The sequence below is a fragment of the Miscanthus floridulus genome, chromosome 19 (genome assembly GCF_019320115.1).
Source record: "Miscanthus floridulus cultivar M001 chromosome 19, ASM1932011v1, whole genome shotgun sequence".
Classification (NCBI taxonomy): Eukaryota; Viridiplantae; Streptophyta; class Magnoliopsida; order Poales; family Poaceae; genus Miscanthus; species Miscanthus floridulus.
Window position 1 is genome coordinate 20,797,401 of NC_089598.1, and position 23,353 is coordinate 20,820,753.

The 23,353-nt window shown below is 48.2% G+C and overlaps 1 pseudogene; it reads left to right on the forward strand.

Moving 5' to 3' along the window:
- Positions 1 to 22,055: 22,055 nt before the first annotated feature.
- Positions 22,056 to 23,332, forward strand: LOC136525693 (uncharacterized; annotated as a pseudogene).
- Positions 23,333 to 23,353: the final 21 nt, after the last annotated feature.

Genomic DNA, 23,353 nt, shown 5'->3' on the forward strand with positions numbered 1-23,353 from the left:
GGCTCATTAAGGACCTCACTGATGAAGTATATCGGACGTTGCACCTTATAGGCGTGCCCGACCTCCTCACGTTCAACCACGATGGCTGTGTTGATGACGCAGGGCGTAGTGATGATGTAGATCAGGAGAGTTTCGTCTGGCCATGGTGCCATCATGATCAGAGGCTTTGTTAGGAACACCTTAAGCAGCTCGAAAGCTGTATCTGCCTCTTTCAACCAGTAAAAGCACTCGGAGGCCTTGAGAAGTTTGAAGAACGGTAGCCCTTTTTCACCGAGGCGCGATATGAGGCTGGCTTAAAGTAGCCATGCAGCCCGTAAGTTTCTATATATCCTTGACGCATGTTAGTTGTTTCATGTTGGTGATGGTGGATACCTTGTCAGGGTTGGGTTCGATGCCACGAGCACTGACAATGTAGCCCAGCAATATACCGGATGGAACTCCAAAGATGCACTTTGAAGGGTTTAACTTCCATCGGTACTTTTTCAGGTTGGCGAACGTTTCTTCGAGGTCAGCAATAAGATTATCGGTGGTCCTAGACTTGACGACCACATTGTCGATGTAAGCCTCGACGTTGTGGCCGATCTATTGATCGAGGCGCATCTGAATGGCCCTTTGATAGGTTGCCCCGTCGTTCTTAAGTTCGAAGGACATGGTGGTGTAGCAGTATGCACCAAAGGGCGTGATGAACGATGTCTTGATCTGGTCTTCTTCCTTGAGGGAGATCTAGTGATAGCCGGAGTAAAAGTCAAGCAAGGAGAGCAGTTCACAGCCGGTGGTGGAGTCTACAACCTCGTCTATCCGAGGCAAACCGAAGGGGTCTTTAGGGCAGTGTTTGTTAAGATCAGTGTAATCAACGCACATTCTCCATTCCTTATTCTTTTTTCAAACAAGAACAAGGTTTGTTAACCACTTAGGATGATACACTTCTTTTATAAATCCGGCAGCTAACAACCATTTTATTTGTACCCTAATAGCCTCCTTCTTGTCTGGCGTGAATCAGTGGAGTTTCTGCTTGATCGGTTTGGCGGTCGGCGAGACATTTAAGGAGTGCTCGATCTTCTCCCATGGTACCCCCGGCATGTCTACAGGTTTCCAAGCAAACACATCGGCGTTGGCATGTAGGAAGGAGACGAGTGCACCTTCCTATTTGGGGTCAAGGTGAGCCCCAATCTTCATAGTCTTGGAAGGGTCGTCGAGGCCGAGGCCGACCTCCTTTATTTCCTTGGACTTGGCGGAGGCACGAGGAGGCTCCAGCTCTAGGATCTCCATGTCATCGATGGGCAACATCTTGGCTTTGGTGACCACGCTGGCCATCTGGATGGAGAGGTCGGTGGCCTTGACGAGAGCGAGGACTCTCTGTCTCGTAGGCATAGGCGATGGAGAGGCTAGCCTATAGGGCTAGAACTCCTGCAGGCGAAGGCATCTTCAGCACTAGATAACCATAGTGCGGTATAGCCATGAACTTGGCCAGAGCTGGCCGACCAAGTATGGCGTGGTAGGAGGTGTTGAAGTCGATGACAAAGAAGTTGATGTGTTCGACGCGGTAGTTGCTTGCCGTGCCGATCTGTACTGGTAGGGTGATCTCCCCAAGCGGTTTGGAGGCCCTGCCAGGTACCACACCCCAAAAGGAGGAGTCAAAGGGTGTGAGATCTGATAACCCAAGGCCCAGCTCCTTTAGGGCTCTAGCGAAGAGGAGATTCAGTGCGCTCCCACCGTCCACGAGCACCTTTCTGAAAAAGCACCTTCTGGATGGTTGCGTCGAGGATGAGGGGGAAACACCCTATGTAGGGGATGTCCGCCCACTGGTTAGCCCTGCTGAAGGTGATGGGTACCTTAGACCATGGGCGATAACTAGGGTTGGCAGTGTCGTTTTCCGTAGTGACAGAGAGCACCCGCCATGCGGCGAGCTTCCATTCTCTTCTGCTTTCGATGGTGGAGAGGCCCCCGAAGATGGTGGCGACCACCTTGCCGTGGTCCTAGAAGGCATTGTTGTTACCCCTAGGTGGTCGGCGGTCTCCAGCTCTGTCGTTAGCGTCGTCTTCTAGCTTTTTGTCCTAAAATTCCTTAGCCAAGCCGAGGCAGTTCTTCATCTTATGTTTGGTGTTCTTGTGAAGAGGGCACGGGCTGTCGAGGATCTTTTGGTACTGCTCATCATAGTTGCACTTGGCACGAGGTTGATTGACGGTGGTGATGATGTGGTCTGGCTGACGGCGATGATTTTGGCCAGGCTTAGCTCCTTCTGTTCGATCATGGTTGCTGTCATGATGGTAACTGCGGTTGTCGAAGCGGCGGTCGTTGTGGCATCGGTCGTCGGGGCGGTCGTCGGGGCGGCGAGGTTGGCGATGGGTGCCCTCATCCTCGTTGAAGCGCACCTTGGCTTCCTCGGCGTTGGCGTACTGGTTGGCGGTAGTCATCATCTTGCCAATGCCTGTGGGCGGCTTGCGGTTGAACTTGGAGCGAAGCTCGTGATGGTAGAGTCCTCGGGTGAAGGTGGTGATGACCTCAGCTTCCGTGATGTTGGGAATAGAATTCCTCATCTCGAAAAAGCATCGAATGTAGGTACGGAGGAGCTCGGACGGCTTCTGGTTGATGCGGTTGAGATCATGCTTGGTGCTTGGTCGAGTACACGTAGCCATATAATTGTTGGTGAAGACTTTTTTTAGCTCTTCCTAGGATTCGATGGAGTCCGGGGCAAGGCTAGTAAACTAGCTCATGGCGGGTGGTGTGAGCATGATGGGGAGATAGTTTGCCATAACACTGGTGTCTCCTCCGACAGCGCGGACAGCGGTGGCGTAAGCCTGTAGCCACTATGTTGGGTTCATCCTTCCCTCATAGGGCTTGACCCCAGTGATTTTGAAACCATGGGGCCATTGGAGTGTTTGGGGTGCCCTCGTAAATGCTAGAGGCCCATTGGGGTTGTGGTCAGTGTTGGCTATAGCGTTGCCGGCGTCTATCTGCTCGAGAGCTGAGTCCGAGTTTCCGTGCTCCTGCTCGTACTCTTGGCGGTGGCGCACTTTGTCTTCATGGCGACCAAAACGACATTGCTCGATACGCCGTCGTGCATCCCGAAGGTTGCGGAGGTACACTCGAGCGTCCTGTTCGACCTCCTGGTCATGTTGGCGATGGTGTTCGGCGCGATGGCCCCTGGCTCCCCCTATAGAGGCAGTGATTGGTTGGCGAAACAACTTTGACTAGGGCGGCGATTGGATCTCGGCGCAGCTAATCAGCGAATCATGCTCATGGAGCATGAAGGTCTCTGATCCTCGCAAATCTCATTAACCTAACAGTGTGCCGCTTTAAGCATGACGGCGACCTTGGTGAGCTCGGGCATCTGCGGGAGGCGGGCGAGCTCATTGGCGGCCACTGCCAGATTGGCGCTTGGAGTCTTGAAGACATCGGGGCCATGAACGCGGAGAAACTCTTCGTCAAGGTCGCGGTGGAGTGGAAGTGGCCTTCCTTGTGAGTTGAGCCGATTATTTCGAGCAGCCTCGGCCCACGTAATAGCTGCCTCGTTTTCTTAGTGCTGCGTGCGGTTGACATTCTGGTTCTCATGAGCGACGTGTTCCTCCTCGGTTTTACCATTCCGAGGAGGGCTGTCGATGCTGACATTGAAGATCACGTCACCCCAGAAGGGTGGGAAAAGGAGCTGCTTGGTGAAGGTTTCGGCGAGGGTCTATGTAGAGCCCTGAGACTCCAAGCCTGGATTTTCCTTCAGGATGGTCTGGAGAGACGCTCCGGGGCACCGACCTATGTGTAGCATGTTGACGGCTGATGGAGGCTGAACGGTGAGCTGGTCGGCGAGTGGATGGGCATCTCCCACCAGGTTGGCGAATTTCCCCCACAGGGCATCTTGGTAAGTAACAACGACATTGGTGAGCCTAAAGGGCAGAGCCGCAACTCCTAAAGTTTTCTGAGTAGCCTCTGATAGATCTAGATCAGAGGGTGGTCGGTGCTGAACCAAAGTATCCAGACCTGATTCAGTGATGGAGAGGCAATCGGTGAGCTTCAGACCGACCCGATCGATAGATTCGATCAGATCATCATTGCTGATCTACCTCCTCTAGTAGCGAGGAAGTGGGCGGCGGGTCGTTGATGATGGCGACTTTGGAAGTGGTTCCAAGATCGGATCTGCAGTTGTAGGCGCGGGGGTGGTCAGCGTAGAAACGATCTGCACCGGCTCGAGGAGCTCTCCGACTCCGTCAACGTTGATGACCCACGAGATGGATCCGATCGGGCTGTGGAAGGAACGAAGAGCCTGTGGAAAAAGCCATCTTGTTCGATAAGGAAACAGCACGCACAGCCCCTACCTGGCGCACCAACTGTCGATAGAATATCGTCGGCAGTCCTCTGAGGGGTATCCCATGAAGGTAGATTGATCGGCAGAGGAGCGTGAGATCAAGAGCAAGAAGGCAACAGAGACACACGAGTTAGACAGGTTCAGGCCGTTTGTATGACGTAATACCCTACTCCTGTGGTCTGTTGGTTTGTATTAGCTATCGTCTGATATTACGTGTGTTTGGAGGGGGTCCCTGCCCACCTTATATAGTTCAGGGAGCAGAGTTACAAGTCGGTTAGATCTAAGAGATAACCGAAAAGTAATAACTGATTACAGGAATCTTGGGATCATACATATCCTAACAGATCTCATAGTATCTTTGGGATATCTTCCAGATGTCTTGCGGAAGGCGCCGACCAGAGTCGTGCCCCGCAAGGCTTCGTCTTGTGGGCTGGACCTCCCCTGAGGGCGCAGCCCATGTGGTCTACCGTGGGTATCCGAGGTCATACCCCCACACTTTCATTCTCATTAATTGCTACGATACGTCAGCATATTTGCTGAGTTGGCAGAGTATTAATGAGGAGGAGAGAGGAGATGAGAGTTTCATCAGGATCAAACATCCTTCACGGTTATGTGCATAATGATTACATAGTTAATAATAATCTAACTATCTTTAGGTGCATCAACAATGAGGGCCTCATTGTGATCAAGCCGTACGTAAGCAGGTTCGTCACCCTCTTGAATGATAGGTAGGGGTACGTTCGCCCCGAATGGAGGCATTTCCTAATAGCCCCTGTAGTCTTCTTCATCTGTCACTCCATCGACACCAACAATCTTCCTTTTTCCTTCTAGGACTACTTTTAGCCTACCTTTTGTTTTGTTATCCCTTGCATAGAAGACTTGCATAACATCTCTTGCAAGGACGAAGGGGTCATCTTTGTATATGGTCTTAGTGAGATCAACGGTAGTGAACCCTTCGCTGTCAGTGTTGATTTCCTTGAGCCAGACCCACTGGCAGCGAAAAAGAGCTACATTCAACGGACCATAGGCTAGCTCCCATATCTCCTCTATGAAACCATAGTATGTCGCCTGCACGCTGTTGTTTTCATCATCAATTTTGGTATGTGCTCTTTTCATCTTGCTTTTTTGTGTAAAATGTGAATCTATTGATCTCATACCCTTGGTACTTAAGATATGTACTCGAAGGTCCCTTGGCTAAGGCATCCAGTTGATTACCCAACTTTATTCCAAGCAAGCGACGTCGCAACTAGTTGACAAATTCCTCCTTATGTTTTTTTTATCCAGCCAAGCCTGTGGCCTGCTTGAATATAGAGTTTGCAGCGATTGTCTGTGCTCGTCAATGTATGGCATCACACCCTTGGCTTGCTAGAGAACAACAAACTGTGCCTGTCTAAAAGAAACAGGGTCGTCTACTGTAACAAATTTCTCCCCAATCGTTCCTTTGCCACGTAGTCTTTCCTCATGATGAGATTCTAGAACTCTAACCCTTTTGATGTTCAGATAATATGTGCAGAACTCAATGGCCTCCTCCGTTGACCATCCTTCAACCATGCCCCCCTCTAGCCTGAATCTGTTTCTAACATACCTCCTGAAAACTTTCATCAATCTTTTGAAAGGGAACATCTGATGCAGGTACATTAGGCCAAGGGCTCTAATTTGGTCAACAAGTTGAATGAGTAGATGCAATGAGATATTAAAGTAAGTCAACGGGAAATGCATCTCAAGCCTAACGAGAGTTTCGGCTATGTCTCGCGCTGCAGCTACTCTAGCGTGGACACATCAATGATCTTTTTTGAGATCACGTTGAAGAACGAGCAAAGCTTTATGATTGAGGCGCTGACCTTTGGGGGGAGGATACCACGCAGGGCAACAGGGAGCAGCTGAGTCATAATGACATGACAGTCATGGGCCTTCATAGGGCCATAGTTGAACTTGAGTTCTCTCATGTTCACCAGCCTCTTCGGGTTCCCACAGTAGCCCGTCGGGACTTTGAGTTCATTGAAGAAAGAAATAAGCGCACACTTTTATTCCTTCTTCAATGTCCATGACACAACCAGAAGTTCAAACTGACCATTCTCTAGCTCCACGGGATGTAGCTCCTTCCTAATTCCTAAGTGTTGCATGTCTAGGCGTGTGGCTAGTGAATCCTTCAATGTCCCCCCGATGTCCATCAAGGTGTTAAGAGTGTTAGCGCACATGTTTTTAGTGATGTGCATGGGATCAAGACAGTGGTGTACACTCAGAAATGGCCAGTAAGGTAGTTTCCAAAAAACTGATTTTTTCTTCCAAACGCTCCCATCAAGCGCTGCTACTGCATTGTCCCCCTTCCCAAGGACAACCTCCAGTTTGTTGAGTTCTCGAAGTATCGCAGGCCTGTCTCGATATTTTGGAGCTAAGCGTTTCTCAATAGTTCCGTTGAAATCTTTTCTATTCCTACAGTAAGGGTGATCCTTAGGTAGGAACCTACGGTGTCCCATATAAACTATCTTTGAGTTATTTGGCAGATTTACCGCATTGGTGTCATCTAAGCACTCGACACGTCTAGTATAGCCTTTTGTCTTCTCTCTAGACAACAAACCTTGACCTGGCAGGTCGGCGATTGTAGCGATAAGTACTCCCTTGATAGTGACATGTTCCTTTTTGTACTCGTCCCAAACATCCGGCACATCATTTTCAAACATCTCCACTAGTTCATCAATCACTGGTTTCAGAAACATATCGATGTCATTCCTAGGTTGTCTTGGCCCTTGGATTAGTAGTGGCATCTAGATGTACGATCGCTTCATACAGGCCTAAGGTGGAAGGTTGTATATACATAGCGTCACTGGCCAGGTGCTATGATTGCTTCTAACCTAGTCGAAAGGATTCATCCCATCTGTGTTCAAAGCAAACCAAATGTGCCTTACCTCTCCACCGATATCCTTATAGAACATAGTATTGATAGTCCTCTAGTCATGCCCATCGGCGGGGTGCCTCATCATTGTATCTTTCTTACGCTCTTTGCCATGCCAGCGCAATAGCTTGGCTAACTTTGCACATGCAAACAACCTATGCACCCGGAGAGCTATAGAGAAATACCAAACAACCTTTATGGGACCTCCTCTGGTCTTGGTACCCTCATCTGACGGCCCTTCCTTGTACCATGGAGCTTCACACTTGGGGCACTTGTCTAAGTCTTTGTATTTTTCTCCACGGTACAATATGCAATCATCGGAACACGCGTGGATTTTTTTCAACCTCGAGGCCGATCTGGCAGATCATTTGCTTGGCCAAGTATGTCTTTTCTGGCAACTCATTTTTTTTGGAGCATTTTCTTTATTATACCTAACAACTGATCGAAGCCTTTATCGCTCAATCCGTTTATCGATTTGAACTCTAACAGCATGATGTCGGCTTCCAGTTTGCTCATTGGACAATTCCTATACAATGGTGTTTTGCCATCTTGTCTTATTTTCTCTAGCTTTCTCAGCTGTCTTTCACTAAGACATCCGGTCTCTACATTACGTAGCAGCTGAGAAATGCCATCGTTATCCTCGGTGTCGTCAGCTAGCGTGTTCCTAAACATATTATTAACTGTGGACATATGTTCCGTATTGACACCGGGTTCCTCGTTAGTATCGTGGATGGCTACGTCAGGCATGTCCACATCATCATTGTTTTTCTGCAGAACATTCACACCAACCTCACCATGCATAGTCCATATCATATAGTTTGGCATGAATCCCCTGGTAATCAAGTGCGATCGTATAGACTCAATTTGATGAAAGTTCCTATGATTCTTATAATCTTTGCGTGGGCAGAAGATAGGGTTTCCATTCCTAGCATGGGCTTTGGCATCGGTGATAAACTGGCTGACGCCATGTATGTATCACTTGTCCGTTCGGGACAGATGCATCCACTCTCGATCTATCTCTGCACAAAAAAATACTAAGATAGTAATTACAAAGAATTAATAAGAAATCGAGCTTCATGAACAATAATTGTAGCTCGAAAGTACCATTTTTGGAAAACATTATTGTGCACTAATTATTGGAAGATTAAAATTGGTAGCCCCGGCCCTGTAAATTGAAAATCATAGTAAAAACAATTATTGCGCAATAATGAAGAACATCTATTCTACTCTACTTCTAAGAACTAAGTATAGCATCACATACTAACACTGATGATCTTGACCACCATGGAATAATTAGCTAGGAATTTAAAAGTGTTCATAGACACCAACCATTTGGATGATGGATTCACCATAATTTGAGCCTTGCACAAATGTCCAATTGGAAAAGTGCTCTCTAAAATGAAGAAAGAACTAGAATGAGAATCAAGCAATGTAGCCATCAAAACGAAGCTAATTAAGTAACAAAATCAAAGGAGTGGATGTTTGTTACTAACCTTAAAGCAAAAAGATGAAGCCGTTCTTCAAAATCCAAGCACTAGCTTCATGGTGAAGAGCAGCCGCAACAATGGAGGGAAGGGTCCAAACGCGTGCCTCTGTTCTCGGGATGGAAGAGAGGAGGAAGGAGAGGACGGCTGCATCCTTTTTGTGTTGTAGGCTTATCACCGTCGGTTCTTGGCTAGAACCGACAGTGATAGAGCACAATCACTGTCGGCTCTTGGCTTAAACCGGCAGTGATGAGTGGCCTCCAAAACACTGCCGGTTCAAGCCACAAACCGGCAGTAATGTGGTCCTTCACTGCCGGTTTTAGCCCAACCCCAATCATTTTTTTTATTTTTAAGTTCATAACCGACAGTGAAGGTACATCACTACTGGTTCTCACAAATCCAGCAGTGATGATGCCGGCAGTGATGTACAAATCTGACGTAGTGAACAGGTTGTCACCACCCACTTTCGCCAACGAGGGGTGAAACCAACGGTGATGAGTGTTTCCGAACTGACAGTGAAAATTGTGTATAGTAGTGGCTTATTGTTCCGTTTATGACATGAATAGACAATTCATGCTTATACAAGTTAGAATAGTGCACGTACAACCATGATATAGAGTTTTGATTCCAAAACATATTAGAACAGATGACACAAGGTGCAAATTCCATTATAAGTATAGGCATGTTTGCTAGTAAAAATAAAAAACCATTCATGCTCCTCTTGTACTACTGTTTGCAGTTAAAATTGGCATCCCTGCGCTAGCTGAGCATACCGGCATCGCACCTATGGTTCCCCCTCTCTGGACTCTTCCGAAGATGATCTCGCGTGAGCCGCCGAGACGACATTTTGGATATCCACTTCTTTGTTCTTTCAGAGACTGGTGCCACCATACGGAGGTTCCTTGCAAGAACAGACATTTTGACTCACGCCGGTGGTTAGATCATGGTCGAATGAATGTGGGGCTATAGGGGATATGGGCCCCCAATAAATTTAATTTGGATAGTAGAATATCTTAATGCTTAAGCCAAACAATTTCTCGAACTCAACTAGGCATCTGAATAAAGGAGTGCTGAAGCTGAATTGTTTGGCTATATGTATCCAACCATTAACGAGCTAGAGATGACTGCATAACATTAAGGATTATTCTAATTAATATGCAATGTTGCAGCCCGAGATTAACATTTTTGTGGATACAGTATCCCTCTCCCAAGCTCCATTGGTGAGATAGAATGAAGTATCAAGTTTCAAACTGAAGAAATTTAGTTTAGAGTCTAACAATCTTTTTTTTTGCCTTCTCGATACATTGAATTGGGTTTTCTATTTGACACAATAGTTAAGTTGCACATATTTAGAGTTAGCATTGAGTCTAAAGTCCTTAGAAGGTGGCACCGCTCGCCCGCCACGCCTGGCTGCCCGCTCCCCGCTCGTCCGCCGGCCGTGGCCCCACGCGCTGCCGTAGCCGCGTAGCGTGTCGCCGCGTTGGTCGTAGTCATAGGACCCGTGCGTGAAGTCGTTGCTCGATGTCGATGGGTTGGGGATGTGAGGTTGTCACGCTGGATTGGGAATTTGGGATAGGGTTTCTTTCACCGGTTGGGCTTGGGCCTTGACTGGAGAATCCTCTATCTCTATAAGATTGTTGGCCCAATTAGCAAAAGCAGGGGGCTCTAGCAAATTTCAGCCGTCAGCCCCTCCTACCTTATACATCTATGACTGAAATTTCAAGGGGGGGGCTCAGGGGGGGCCTCACTAGCCCGGTAGCGCACCACTGACTCCGTGCATGGTTACATGGTATTATCGTTCTGTAGCTGCCCACTAGTTCATCTCATGTTGGCAAGGACTTGATGGTGAGGATTTGTACGGAGAGGACTGAGGGAAGGACTTTGCATGACATGGATGGCAACCAGATGGAAGGAAAGGACATGGATGAAGAGGACATCAACGACAACAATGGGGCAACAATGCCGGATCAAACATTGATGACTTTTGTGATTTGGGCTATATATGGTAAGGTTTCCATTGGCACAAATAGCATATGGGTTCTCAAAGTGACTTTTGTCCATTGAACAACATAAATTCTGGTGGTTAATTGTCTTTTGTCTTTTGAACATGTATGGTTGTGCAAGGTTAATTTAGTAGTAGCAAATGTTAGATGGACTTAGCTAAAACTAGGATGTGGTAGGTGACATGGTTGTACATGGATAAATTAGGAGCAACAAATGCTGGTGGCAGAACGGTAGAAGAAGTTTAGATGTAATTTGTGAGGGCAAAACCTTTAGTGTGTTGGTCCATGCTGAATGCTTCGTAGTCTCTTATGGAACTTCTAATATATATGCTCTAATATCGTGTTATGGAACTTCTAATATGTTGTTTGGTGCATCTAGATCGGAACATGTAATATTGTGATAATTTCCTATCAGTTACCAATTTCCTTCGTGATATTTTGATAGAAAAACTGCAATTTCCTTGAGGGGAAACCTACAGGACAATTGGGTCGAGCTGACAGAAAATTATTATTTCATTGGTGGAAAACTAATAGAATATTGCTGGATGTCCAATAGAAATATATTTATTTTCTTGTGGGTTGGCTGACAGACAGATTACCGAAACCTACAAAGAAATTAGCATTATCCCCGACAGTGAGCCTACCGGGAAAATAATTAACCTAACGGTTCCCGCTGACGCTACAAGTTTTTTTGTCAGGCAAACAGTCAAAAAATACCATTAGAAAAAAGTTTTTGTCGAAAAGTTCACATGATAAATCGATTTCTCTGTCAATCTAACCTTGACGGTGACAGAATTAATTTTCTCGACGGCTTTCCCCGGTTTTTTGGCACACACAAAAATGAAGTTTTCAGTAGTTATATCAAGAGGATGCCGAGGACTAAAATAGTCCATTTAGAAGGTCCTATTATGTGCTTATTCTAGTACTTTGTTCGCTTTGCTCAATAGATGCAACACCATTCGTCGCTAACGCCGAGCGTCAAATCGGACCCTGACGGCAGTGTTAAGACGTCCACGACAGATCGAACTCGAAGGGCCTGCTTCCACTTCATATCAAGTAATAAGGGGCGCCATGCATGCCCACCGGCAGTGGTCACCGGAGGTCACCGACGCGCCGCTTAATTTGAAGGCTCCTGCTTTGACGTCAGGGTCCCGGGTCTTGCCTCTTGGTTTTGTAAGCGCTCGTGCAGTGCAGGCCTATGCAGAATCCTTTTGTTGATGGCTGCTGACTGAACTCTTCGGTGCTGCGCAGCGTGCATCTGCTAATCTCCCCAGACGATGAAAAAACGGATCCTGTTCCGTTCCGCTGAACACATTACACTTACACGTCGAGGCAAAGCCCTAATATCAGGGCACAACAAAAGAACACGATGAGCGGATCAAATGGAATCCGGAAGCGGGACAGTACAAACACCGGATGACCTAGCGGATCGACCAACAGGGCCAAGCACAAAACCTGAAAGGCTGGTGCAGGTGATTGGTCATATCTCCTCCTTCCATGCCCTGTCAAGCTCTGCTTCCGCAGCTGCTCACCACTCATCACGCCCACAGCCAAAGGGTCAGGGAGGCCCACAGGCAGCGACAGAAGGCAGCTTTCTTCCCCACAGCGACGGCACGGCGCAGGGAGGCCGGCCACCCATTCCACGGAAAAGTTCTCCCCCGCCCCGTCCATTGGCTCCATGCGCCATCCATGCACGCCCCGTCCATCCGAGGCACTGTTGACTGGCACAGGCAATGACGCCCCCCCCGGCGCTCGCAGTCGCACGCCACGGCTCCACGTGCAGCGTAGCAAGGCTAGCAGCTCGTCCTCTCTCTGTCGGGTGAACCTGGATTATAAGGCAGAAGTACTGTTGACTCGTTTGGTGTGAACTTCATCTTATACGATCGTGGATTATAAGCTGCAACAGTATTTTTCTCTCGCACCAAACCAGCCAGCAGTACTTCTGACTTATAATTCACGATCGTTTCAGCCAAAACAAACAGTCTGGAGGTGAGGTGAGGGCGTGAGGCATGCTTGTTGCTGTAGCTTTCACCTTCGAGATTTCGACAGTTTGGGTCAATCCGTAGACCGTTGTATACAAGTTTTACGTGATACTACTCCGCTGCTGGACCAATTCGCCATGGTTTTTCACTGTGCGCGATGTGGCAATGGCGATTTGTAGTGACACAAGGAACATCAGGATCTTCAGGTTCTATACATTGCAGATTGTTTGTAGTAGCTCTTTCAGGCTTTCAATTGTGGCTCTAGAATATACATTTGAGCTAAATCAGTGTAGACCGATTCATGGGGTCAGCTGCTTGAGCTGGATGCCCCATGTCTTAACATCTTAGCAGTAGATCGAAGACCGCAATCAGGCAAGGTGGGGGCGGCTGTCGTTTCAGGCATTTTAGCGGTACCCCTTTCAGCGTGCGTGCACAACGTACTGAACTGCAATTATGCTTAATTACTACCAAACTCAGGCCAAAGTACAGTGCAGAGAATACAAAATCCAAAAGACCATTCATGTTCAGGCTGTATATTTTTATAGAAACAAAAGCTTTGCTTTTACCTGAGTATTATACACCAGTGCCCATACCAAGCTTTCCTCCATCTCCATCTATAGTCAAATGACCGGGTGCGGCACCCAGAGAAAAATAAAAAAACGGCAGTAAAAGCTAAATTTTCACCATATTTACACTTACGTGTTATAAAGTCTTGGACCCACAAGTCAAGTGCACCTCCTTTGATTTGCTCTGGCTCCGCCCTTCCTATTCCTATGAATAAAAAAATAATATACGTGCATTAAGCTAAGAGCTGTAGTAACAAGTGTTCTACTACAGTAGACCATAACCTACCACTAATGCGAACTTTGCCACTTGCCGGTTCTCTCCTTGTGCTTGCGCACGCTGTACGTGCAGCGCCGGCCACAGTGGTCACTGCTCAGGGTGTGACAACATGCACCCACCCACGCTGAACCAGGCCCGGCCACAGGCGCACATCCATCGCCATCAGACTGTTCAGCGGGGCTGTCTCCGGAGAACAGGAGACCTAAACCTAAACCTAAAATGAGTATCAAAAGAATACCCCTCCAACAGAATATCTATACGAAAGACCAATTTTAAGTGTCATGAGAGGTATAACCCAAATTTGAATATCCTCTCTCCTGAAGACCTATTTGCAGAAATAGTTCTCTTTTAAGTTTTGTTATTGGAAAAGATAAAAATAGGTATCAAACTGCTACCCAAACGTAAAATGGGTCTTGTATTTTGGGTAACGGTTGTCGGATACAATCTAAGCGAAGAGGCCGGCCACCTGCCCGGCTAGCCAGCCATGTCACTGGCTCCACTACTGCTGATGGCCTGATCTGATGCAGCAGCTGGTGCGCAAGACCACACGCAAGCAAAACCACGGACCGGGAAAAGAACAATCACCGGGAACGGCATGCAGTGCATGACTATTTAAGGAAACCCGCTTGACCCTGCCGGCGAGCGTGCGCTGCTGGGGGGGCTTCTTCCAGCGTGAGATGTCATGAGCGCAGTGGTGGAGTGGAGCACTCGGGTCCTTGCTTCAGGAATGGGAGTCCCATCGCCCTGGCCTTTGCTTGGCCACCGCAGAGCGGAGACGACTGGACCTGGACTGGCTGTCACGCAGGTGATAGGGGCAGTGTTTTACAGCAAGAAAAACGGAGCCAGTACTGGTGCTCTGGGACTGGCTGTCACTCATTGCACCCTTTCACCGACAACTTTCATCAGGCCAGCTTTTCCGTCGTCAGTATTTTTTTTTTCTAATTTCACCGTGGCACGCATTGGATTTCTTTTATATGACATGTGAGGAGAGATGGGTGTGAGAAAATCAGAAAGAGCAACCGTTTTTCCGCGAAACAGTAAGGACTTGTTTGGATTGGAAGATTTTTATGGAAATTTAAAAGTAATCCCATTTCTATGTTTTCCTTATATCGCATGGTGTTTGGAACAGACGAATGAAGTCTCCCTTTCCAATAAAAAGGTTTGTTTTCTTTCATATGGAGGAAATAAAACATCAATTTCAAGCTCTTGACAATTTTTTCTGCATACGAATGAAGGGTTGAGCTCATCCTTATCCACTAGAACGAAGGAATAAACATGTTTTTATATATATTCATATGTTTCAAACACTCATTTCTATAAAATTTATGTGTTTGTCAATTCTCTGTTTTCTATCTGCACTCATTTTCTATTTGTGTGTTTTCTTCTTTTCCTCAGCTTTGCATTCATCAATTCCAAACAGGCCCTTACATTCTTCTATTCCGTATATAATTAAGAACTGTGGATTTACTACGAGATAACTTGAAAGGCAATGCAAAGGGCTGCCTGCTAAATTGTCTGATGATTACTTGTATAATAAACATCTATAAACAATGTACTTTCCCTAAGAAGAGGAACAATAATTAATATTTTATGGCACTACAAATGATGTGCTTTTACATACATAAGAAAAAAGCTTAATATATATTCCCTTGGCAATAGGAGATCTTGAGTAAACTAATCAGTTCATGCATTATTAAGCAACATTAATATGAGAAAAAATGCAGGTTTATCAATGCCCTTGGATAGTTGCATACGGAATAACAAGTGAAGGAACCTAGCTAGGTAGCTTAAAGATTTTGTGGAACTTTTTGAATCAGCATTGTCCTAGAGGAATTTGTGAAGTTAAAAGCTTGTTAGTCCTCGTGGTCTCGACGCGCTCTCTCTATTTGTGTGTTTGAGCGCGTGAGTAATCTCGTGATTCTCATAAGAGAGTAACTTATTCTATGGCCACTTTGAGTTACAATAACTACTATACTAATTTATGAGATTATTCTAGCTCTCTCCTAAATGATTTACTATAATATTGTGGTGAAATTTGAGGTGTTTTTTTTTAGAAAATTGCTGGCATGATTATGCCAGGCGTATATTGATAAAGAGGGAACATTTGAGGTTGATTTTGCAATTTGACTTTTAGCAAAACTATTTTTCCTGTCAGATGGGTTTAAAACCAAATCTCTTAATAATGATTAAAAAAATAAGAAGAGAAGAAAAAAAACTTCTTGGAGAAAATATACTAAGAACATGAAAAAAAAACTTGTCAAAATTACTATTGCGAATGAACATAAATTAACGAAGTAAAGCTTCTTGGAGGAAAAAAAACATTTATAATACTAAAAAATACATCGATGAACTGAAAAACTTTAAGTTAACAAAAGAAGAACTGTCAAAGCATGCAGGACAATCAAGTCACACGGTAGGAGAGAGTGTACATGAAAGTATGAAACTAAACCTTCGCTTATTACCAGCTGCTGCAGACAGAAAAGACTACATATCTTGATCGGTGCATGCATGTGGATTTTTATTTCTCTCTAGGCACCACGCATCTACAAGATGATGAAGTTGACGCCACCGGCCATATGCTGCTCTGTTGGCCGCTCTCTGCAGTTTCCCACAGCTTTATTGAACTGCACCTGCTCATGCAGGTAGAGTTCAAGCTGCTCCTCTTAGAGATGCAGTTCAAGAAAGCTGTGGAAGATCACAAAGAAGGCCATCTATCTAGTTACTGCAGGAGGAAGAAGAAGGAACACTGCTTACTTGCTGCTGGTCATCTTTGACATTCAGTAACAAGTTGGGTGGAGGAGGAAGAAGGGGGGAGCAAGGGCTATTTATACAGAAAGAAAGATGGTGCAAGGAGAAGGGGGAGGCACAACCGCAAACCTTAAATTTGCCGAGTGTTTTTATGTTTGCCGAGTGCTATCTAAAACACTCGGAAAAAAATAGGGGGTTTGTCGAGTGCAATCCTAAAACACTCGGAAAAAAAAGCACTCGGCAAAGATGGGGGTTTGTCGAGTGTCAAACAAAAAACACTCGGCAAATAGGGGGTTTACCGAGTGTCAAAAAAACACTCGGCAAAAAGAGAGGTTTGCCGAGTGTCCAAACATAACACTCGGCAAAGCAAAAAAAAAATGTAGAAAAAACCCACCCGCGCCTCCCCTCCCTCTCACACACACCCCCTCCTCCCGCACCCGCCCCTCCCCTCCTCCCACGCCCGCCCCCTCCCTTCGCCGCCGGCCCCTCCCTCCGCCTCCCGAAGAGATCCCCTCCTCCGTCGCCGCCCCCTCCCTCCCTCCCCTCCTCCCGTCGGCGGCCGGCCCCTCCCCTCCTTCCCCTTCTTCTTTCCCCGCCGGCGGCCGGCCCCTCCCCTCCCTCCCCTTCTTTCCCGCCGGCGGCCGACCCCTCCCCCCCCCTCCCCTTCTTCTTCCCCGCCGGATCCGGCCCCTCCCCTCCCCTCCTCCCTTCTTCCCCGCCAGATCCCGCCCCTCCCTTCTTCCCCGGCTCCCCCCTCCCCTACCTTCTTCCCCGACGCGGCCCCTCCCCTCCCGCTTCCCGGCGCCGCCTCCCCACCGGCGAGATCCGGCAGCCGGTGCTGCCCCCTCCCTCCCTCCCCCCCCCCCAACGGCGAGATCCAGGGAGGGGGCCCGGCGGCGGCGCACCCCAGGCGGCGGAGGGGACGGCGGTGCGGGCCAGGGGCGAGTTGCAGCCCCCTGGCCGAGAACGGTGGCGCGGTGGCGGGGGGGGGGCGTGGTGGCAGAGGCGGATGCGGCGTGGTGCGGGCGGCGGCGGCAGGCGTGGATGGTGGCGGCGGGCGTGGATGGTGGTGGTGGCGGCGGTGCTGGTGGTGCGGGCGTGGTGTTGGCGTGCATTTTTTATTTTTTTTTTTGAAAAAATAGTTTGCCGAGTGTTTTTGGGGCACTCGGCAACATCTTTGCCGAGTGCCCGACAAAAAACACTCGGCAAACTAGCGTTTGCCGTTAAAGGGTTTGCCGAGTGTTTTTGGGGCTTTGCCGAGTACCCCTGGCACTCAGCAAAGCTCATGTATCCCGTAGTGAGGGCAGCAACAGGTTTGGTTGGTGTGAGAGGCTAAGGACCCCAATCCCAAGAAGAATATAGAACCTGAACACTACTCCAAGCCACAGGCCACAGCCACTCGGCAACGTCTTTGTCAAGTGCCCAACAAAAAACACTCGGCAAACTAGCGTTTGCCGTTAAAGGGTTTGCCGAGTGTTTTTGGGGCTTTGCCGAGTACCCCTGGCACTCAGCAAAGCTTATGTATCCCGTAGTGAGGGCAGCAACAGGTTTGGTTGGTGTGAGAGGCTAAGGACCCCAATCCCAAGAAGAATATAGAACCTGAACACTACTCCAAGCCACAGGCCACAGCCAAGCAATCTCTCTCTCTCTCTCTCTCTCTCTCTCTCTGGACGCAGGAGGGAGACTTTTTGGGCAGATCAATCCAAGGAGATTTGTTCATGGGAGGGGAGACAAAGGGCTAATTCTTTAATCCACACTTGGATCAAATATACAACCAGTGTGCCACACGACAATTGACCAATGCTTAATTCGTTTCCTTTGTGGCTGGCAGGCGCGGTGGCTTTGCGGTGTTCACGCACAAAAACATGCCAGTTATGCGGCTACGGACGACGCTAAAGGCAGGCAGTGGAAACACCGGAACTTTCTTTCAGTGAGTGGGATACAGTTCTGCATGCGTGCAGTGACCGATCGATTGGACAGCGTTTCCACGAGCAATTCTAATTTCTAAAGCGAGAGATTTGCATGGGGCCATGGTCGATCCTGCCTGCTGATCGCGCGCGCAAAAGGTGTCGCGGAATGGCCTCGCTTGCCTTGTTTGTTTCCGGCAGAGATCAGAGATTCAGAGGGTGTGTGTGCGTGGCCTGAATGTTCAGCTTGTTTTCCGCGAAAGGTCAGGCCCGGCCGGCCGCCATGAACGGGCGCCCGGTCGCCCGCTGCCTGCCTGCCATATTCTTTCTCGAGGCCCCGCCAAGGCCTCAAAAGGAGCACGCGCCCGCTTCCTTCTTCACGGTTGCAGTGCACGCACCATCTCCAACACGATGCATAGATCGCCTCTTCCGATCGGATCAGAATCCACGGTTTGGATCGGTCCAAGTTGAGCAGGCTCGCTGACTGCCTGAAGGGGGCGCTCGGGGGTGGCGCCCGGGCCCGTGAAAATTGGCCGATCGATTAATCTTACGATCTCGATCAGAGCGGCGAGCTCGATGTGTGCATGTCCTTCCTCTGATCCTTCGCTTTTCCTGGCATGCGATGCGCGCGCCCGCGTACGCCCCCCTCCGGGTTCGAGGCCGGCCGGCCGGTGGCAGAACGGTGTCAGAGCCCGCCCGGGAAGGCGGCGCGCGGACCGCGGCTCCCTCCGGAGGCGCGCGCCCGGGTCAGGCGCCGGCTTGCGCGCTGACGCCGCCTCTGGCCGCAAGCCGGTGGAGTACTCCTACGTCTATGGCAGAGCGAGAGAGGCCGGCTGGCACGCCGGCTGGCCTTCTTTTCGTCGTCGGTCAGGTGGCCTGTCTCTCTTGTCAGCTTTGACGTTGTTTGGAAGCAAGTTAGGTTGTCAGAGCAGGACCATGTGTCCATGTCGATCTACGGGACGGCAGCTGCTAGCGCTCGTGCGTGCATGGCGACTGACAGCGTGTACTTCAATAATGCAACGGCGTTTGCTTAATCGAATCAGTGGTCAGTGAAGCTTAAATCTTATACTCAACCTTTAATTAGCTGAAACTGAAAGTACGGTGGTTTGACCCTGTTTTGACCAGCTATACTAATCTCTGTTCTTGTATATATAATTGACAGTTGTTTAAATCTTGACTAACAATGTTTGTTTCAATATTTAGTCCAGTAAAATACGAAAAGTACCACTATATTTGTTGTTAAAAAAATTAGGCCTTTCAAAGGCAGATTCTTTTTTTCATGTGTCACATATTTTCCCTATGTAAAATAACTGATTCCACTAAGCTCAAGTGCTAGATTGCACGAACCGTAACGGTTGATCACAAAGCGATATCAGGGAAAACTTTCCTGAAGTGGTTTCTGTAGCCTTCTCAGCTGAAAACCCCTTGAACGTCTTTTAGGAAGCCCATCGGGGAGACCCGCACATAAAGAGTGTCTTAGGGTCGGCAAGACCACCTAGAACGTCCACAAATCTCGTCGAGAAAGGTGTGGAACATCATGATATGGTGTTGGAAGAGAATAGGGTTTAGAGTAAAAAGTGTAAATAAATGTGTGTGTGTTTTCATGGATTGGATACCTCAATTTGTGGCCTCTCATATATATAAAGAGAAAATGACTCCAGCCCAATCTAGACAACAAAAAGTGGTGTGTAGGAACTCAGTTCGAAACTTTCCAGATCCATAATTTCTTCATCCAGACTCTAAATTGGACATTATATATGCATCGGCGAGAGGAATCCAACAACAAAGTCCAATTTGCATTTTGGGAAAGTTCCAAAACCGGCCTAGGCGAAACCAGCCCGCGTCTGTTTCTACCGGAGCAGCTCCCAAAAGTGTAATTTTCTCTTATGGACTCCAAATCTGGCTTTCTCTATGTGTTTTTTTTTAATATTTTGATCATCTCGACAAGAAAATCCAATGGTAAAGTCCAAATTGCATTTTGAGAAAGTCTCAAAACCAGCTGAGGCCAATTTAGAACCGGTCTGGGTGGCTAGTTTTGCCTGAATTTGTCGGATTGGTCAATTTGGGTGTGAGCACTGTGAAATTCTCACACTCCAAAAGAGCGCTTAAGCATATCATGTGCTCTATCCGATTTAAATATAGGTCATTTTAGGGTTCAGTTCAGTCAAGGCTTTTAAGTTTGTCCCCCATCAATACGTCAAAAACGTTATATAGATTTGCAACATATAGGTCCAAGTTTATAGTTCATCTAGGTTGTATAGTCTTCCACAAAATGCAAGTCAAAATATTATACTCGATATTGTCAATACCCTAAGAGACTTGCATTTTTAGAACTAAAAGTACTTCTAGTTATTCGTACAAAAACAAGAATACACAAATATTAAAATTAAACATTACATAATGTTAACCCTCAATCTTAAAATACAAGGTATTCTAAGAATTCAGAGACATATTACGAGGTAAAGTAAATGGCACATTTAACCCACCCTGAATCATGGGGAATTATTGTGATTGCTACATTTAGGTTGATTATTGAACATTAGTGGTAAGTATGTATGTGAATGTTCATATTTTAAAATGAGTTAAGTATTATAAGGCATTAAGGCTCGGTCGTGCAAGGATTCTCAGAAGAATCACGGGCCCTGTTTGGATCCAGGGGCTAGAGCTAGTTTGTGCTAGTTTAGTTTGAGCTCAACTAGCCCAAAAGTATCAAACAGGAGGGCTAGAGTGGGTTATTTGCAACTAGCCCACCCCAAAAAACTATCCTCCAAAAGAGGTGATTATTTGGTCTAGTTCTGGTGGGGCCCAATGGAAACTCTTTTTTTTTTATTACTCCACCCGCATCGGATCCTCGTGACTCCCATCCCCCCATCGTGACTCGTGCCGCCGCCGGTCCCAACCGTGCCGCCGCCGCTTCAATCCGCTAAAGGAGCAGCACCGGCGGCCCCCCCGGAGGCGGATCTCGGTCGCCCGCGCCGCCTCCCTCCCTCCCGTCGCGCCCTTCCCCTCCGTCTCCAAGGCCGCCGCCGCCGTAAGCTCCGGCCACAGCCCATGTTTTCCTAAACGCTAAACGGTAAACAGTCGGTCACCTACCGTTTAGCCATTATTCGGGCAAAACATCCCATTAAACGGGCTAAACGGCCAATTAAACGGGGTAAACGGGTGATTAAACGGAAACGGTGCACCACCGTGTAGCGTTTACACGGTATGTAAACGAGCTAAACGACCGTTTAGGCGAACAGTGGCCACAGCAGGTCACCTCCACCGGGCCACTTGCTGCGCAGGTGAGAGTGAGTCACGTCTCTGTACCTCCAGATCGGCCCCGCTCTACTGTGCTCTGATCTAGAGAAGTTCGCCATGGACGGAGACGAATTCGACGACTTGTGGAGCTCGCAGCCGTCGGCGAGCAGCCCTGCCTGTGCCGGTCTCGACCTCAACTCGCAAGCGCCGACGGCGGAGGGGTTCCTGGGGCTTCGGCTGTACGGAGACTTCCTCCAGGGCGACGACGTCGAGCTCCTTCCTGGACGCGGCAGGGGCTCCGACCTCCCTCCCTATCGCCCACCGCGTGCCGGAGCAGGAGACGCGTGGGCGACTCCGGCGCCCCAGCATGCCCGACAACTGCTCTTTGGCGGCTCCTCCTCGGCGGCAGCCGGTCGCGGAGGAGGAAACGGTGGCGTCTACACCGGCAGGTCGTCGTCGGGGGGCAGGCGGTGGTGTTCGGCAGCGCGTGAACTCGGCCGCCGTAGCAGCCGGCCGGCGTCCCCAGCGCACCAACACGGCTTCCCGTGGCAGCAGTGGCCAGGGCGTACCGCTTCCCCGAGCACCGAGGGCACCGAGGAGTGGCGTCCGTGGGCAAGCATTCGGCTCTGGCGCTACCTTTGACATTGACGATGAAGCAATGGAGGATAACGTGGAGGAGTTAGCGAGCTCCGGCGGTCCCCCGGTGAGCCATGCCAGTCGAGCCCAATGGAATGATGCAAATAATGCTTGCTTGTTAGAATTGTGCATAGAGCAACGTAGAGCAGGAACGTATAATGGTTCACAAATGAGTGGTGAAGGGTACCAAGCCGTTGTCGATGGCTTACTTGCTAGAAGAAGGTTGGTGTACACCCGTGGACAAGTGAAGAACCAAATAGGCGTACTCAAAAACACCCACGCTTTCTGGCGCTACTTGCAAACGCACACAGGGTTGGGGAGAAGACCAGATGGATCCATTGATGCAGATCATGATTTCTGGCTAACTCACATAGAGGTACAATATTCCTTAGCATATTTTTGTGCTCTCATATCTTAACTAGTATTAACCAGTATGCTTGGTTACTCTATGCTTGCTTCAAATTTGATCAATGCAAGTCGTTGCACATAGGAACTTATCATTGTCTTCTGTTTTACTTGGCTGTACATGCTGTTATCCTTTCGTTTGGACTGTCTTCTGTTTTACTTGGCTGTACATTAGTGAGTGTGAACTGCAGCAACAGCTAGTGCGTGTGAAAAAATGATGCTTGTGCTATGTTGTGGTGCCTGATTATACATCTTTATTGTAAACATCTGATATTCTCCTGTCATAACTAGTTTCTAATCAACTTTTGTGCTCTCATATCTTAACAGAAAAAACCATACTTAAAGAAGCTGCTGACGAGTCCTCCAGCAAACGAGGACTTGCTTGATGAACTGTTCAGAGGGTACACTATTGATGGCACCATAGCCTTTGTGCCTGGTGATGATTATGGTGACAATGAGGGGCAAGATGCAAGGACAGAAGATGATGATGAAGAAGAAGAGTTTGCACAAACACCTACAAGTAGAAGCAGCTAGAGGAGCCAGAGGGGCAAGAGGGCATTGAACAGCACTACAAGCACTTTGACCAGTCCAGTGAAGAGGAGCAAGAGCCCAATGGTGAAGATTGTGAAGGACATAGCCAGTACCTTCAAAGAATCTGTCGCAGCCAACACTAAGCAAATCCAGAAACGTGCAAATGACAAGGCTGCATTTTCTGTCAAGAGGTGTCAGGAGCTGGCATTTGAGTGTGGCGTTGAGAAAACCATTGACTCTATCTATGCTATGTCCAAGATGTTCGAAACAGAGTACCAAAGGGAGTTCTTCTGTGGCTAGTTAACTCCTGAGCTTAGGTTGGGTTACTTCAAGAAATGGTGCAGGGACAACAATTTGGAGTAGTTAGGATCTTTTGGGTCCATG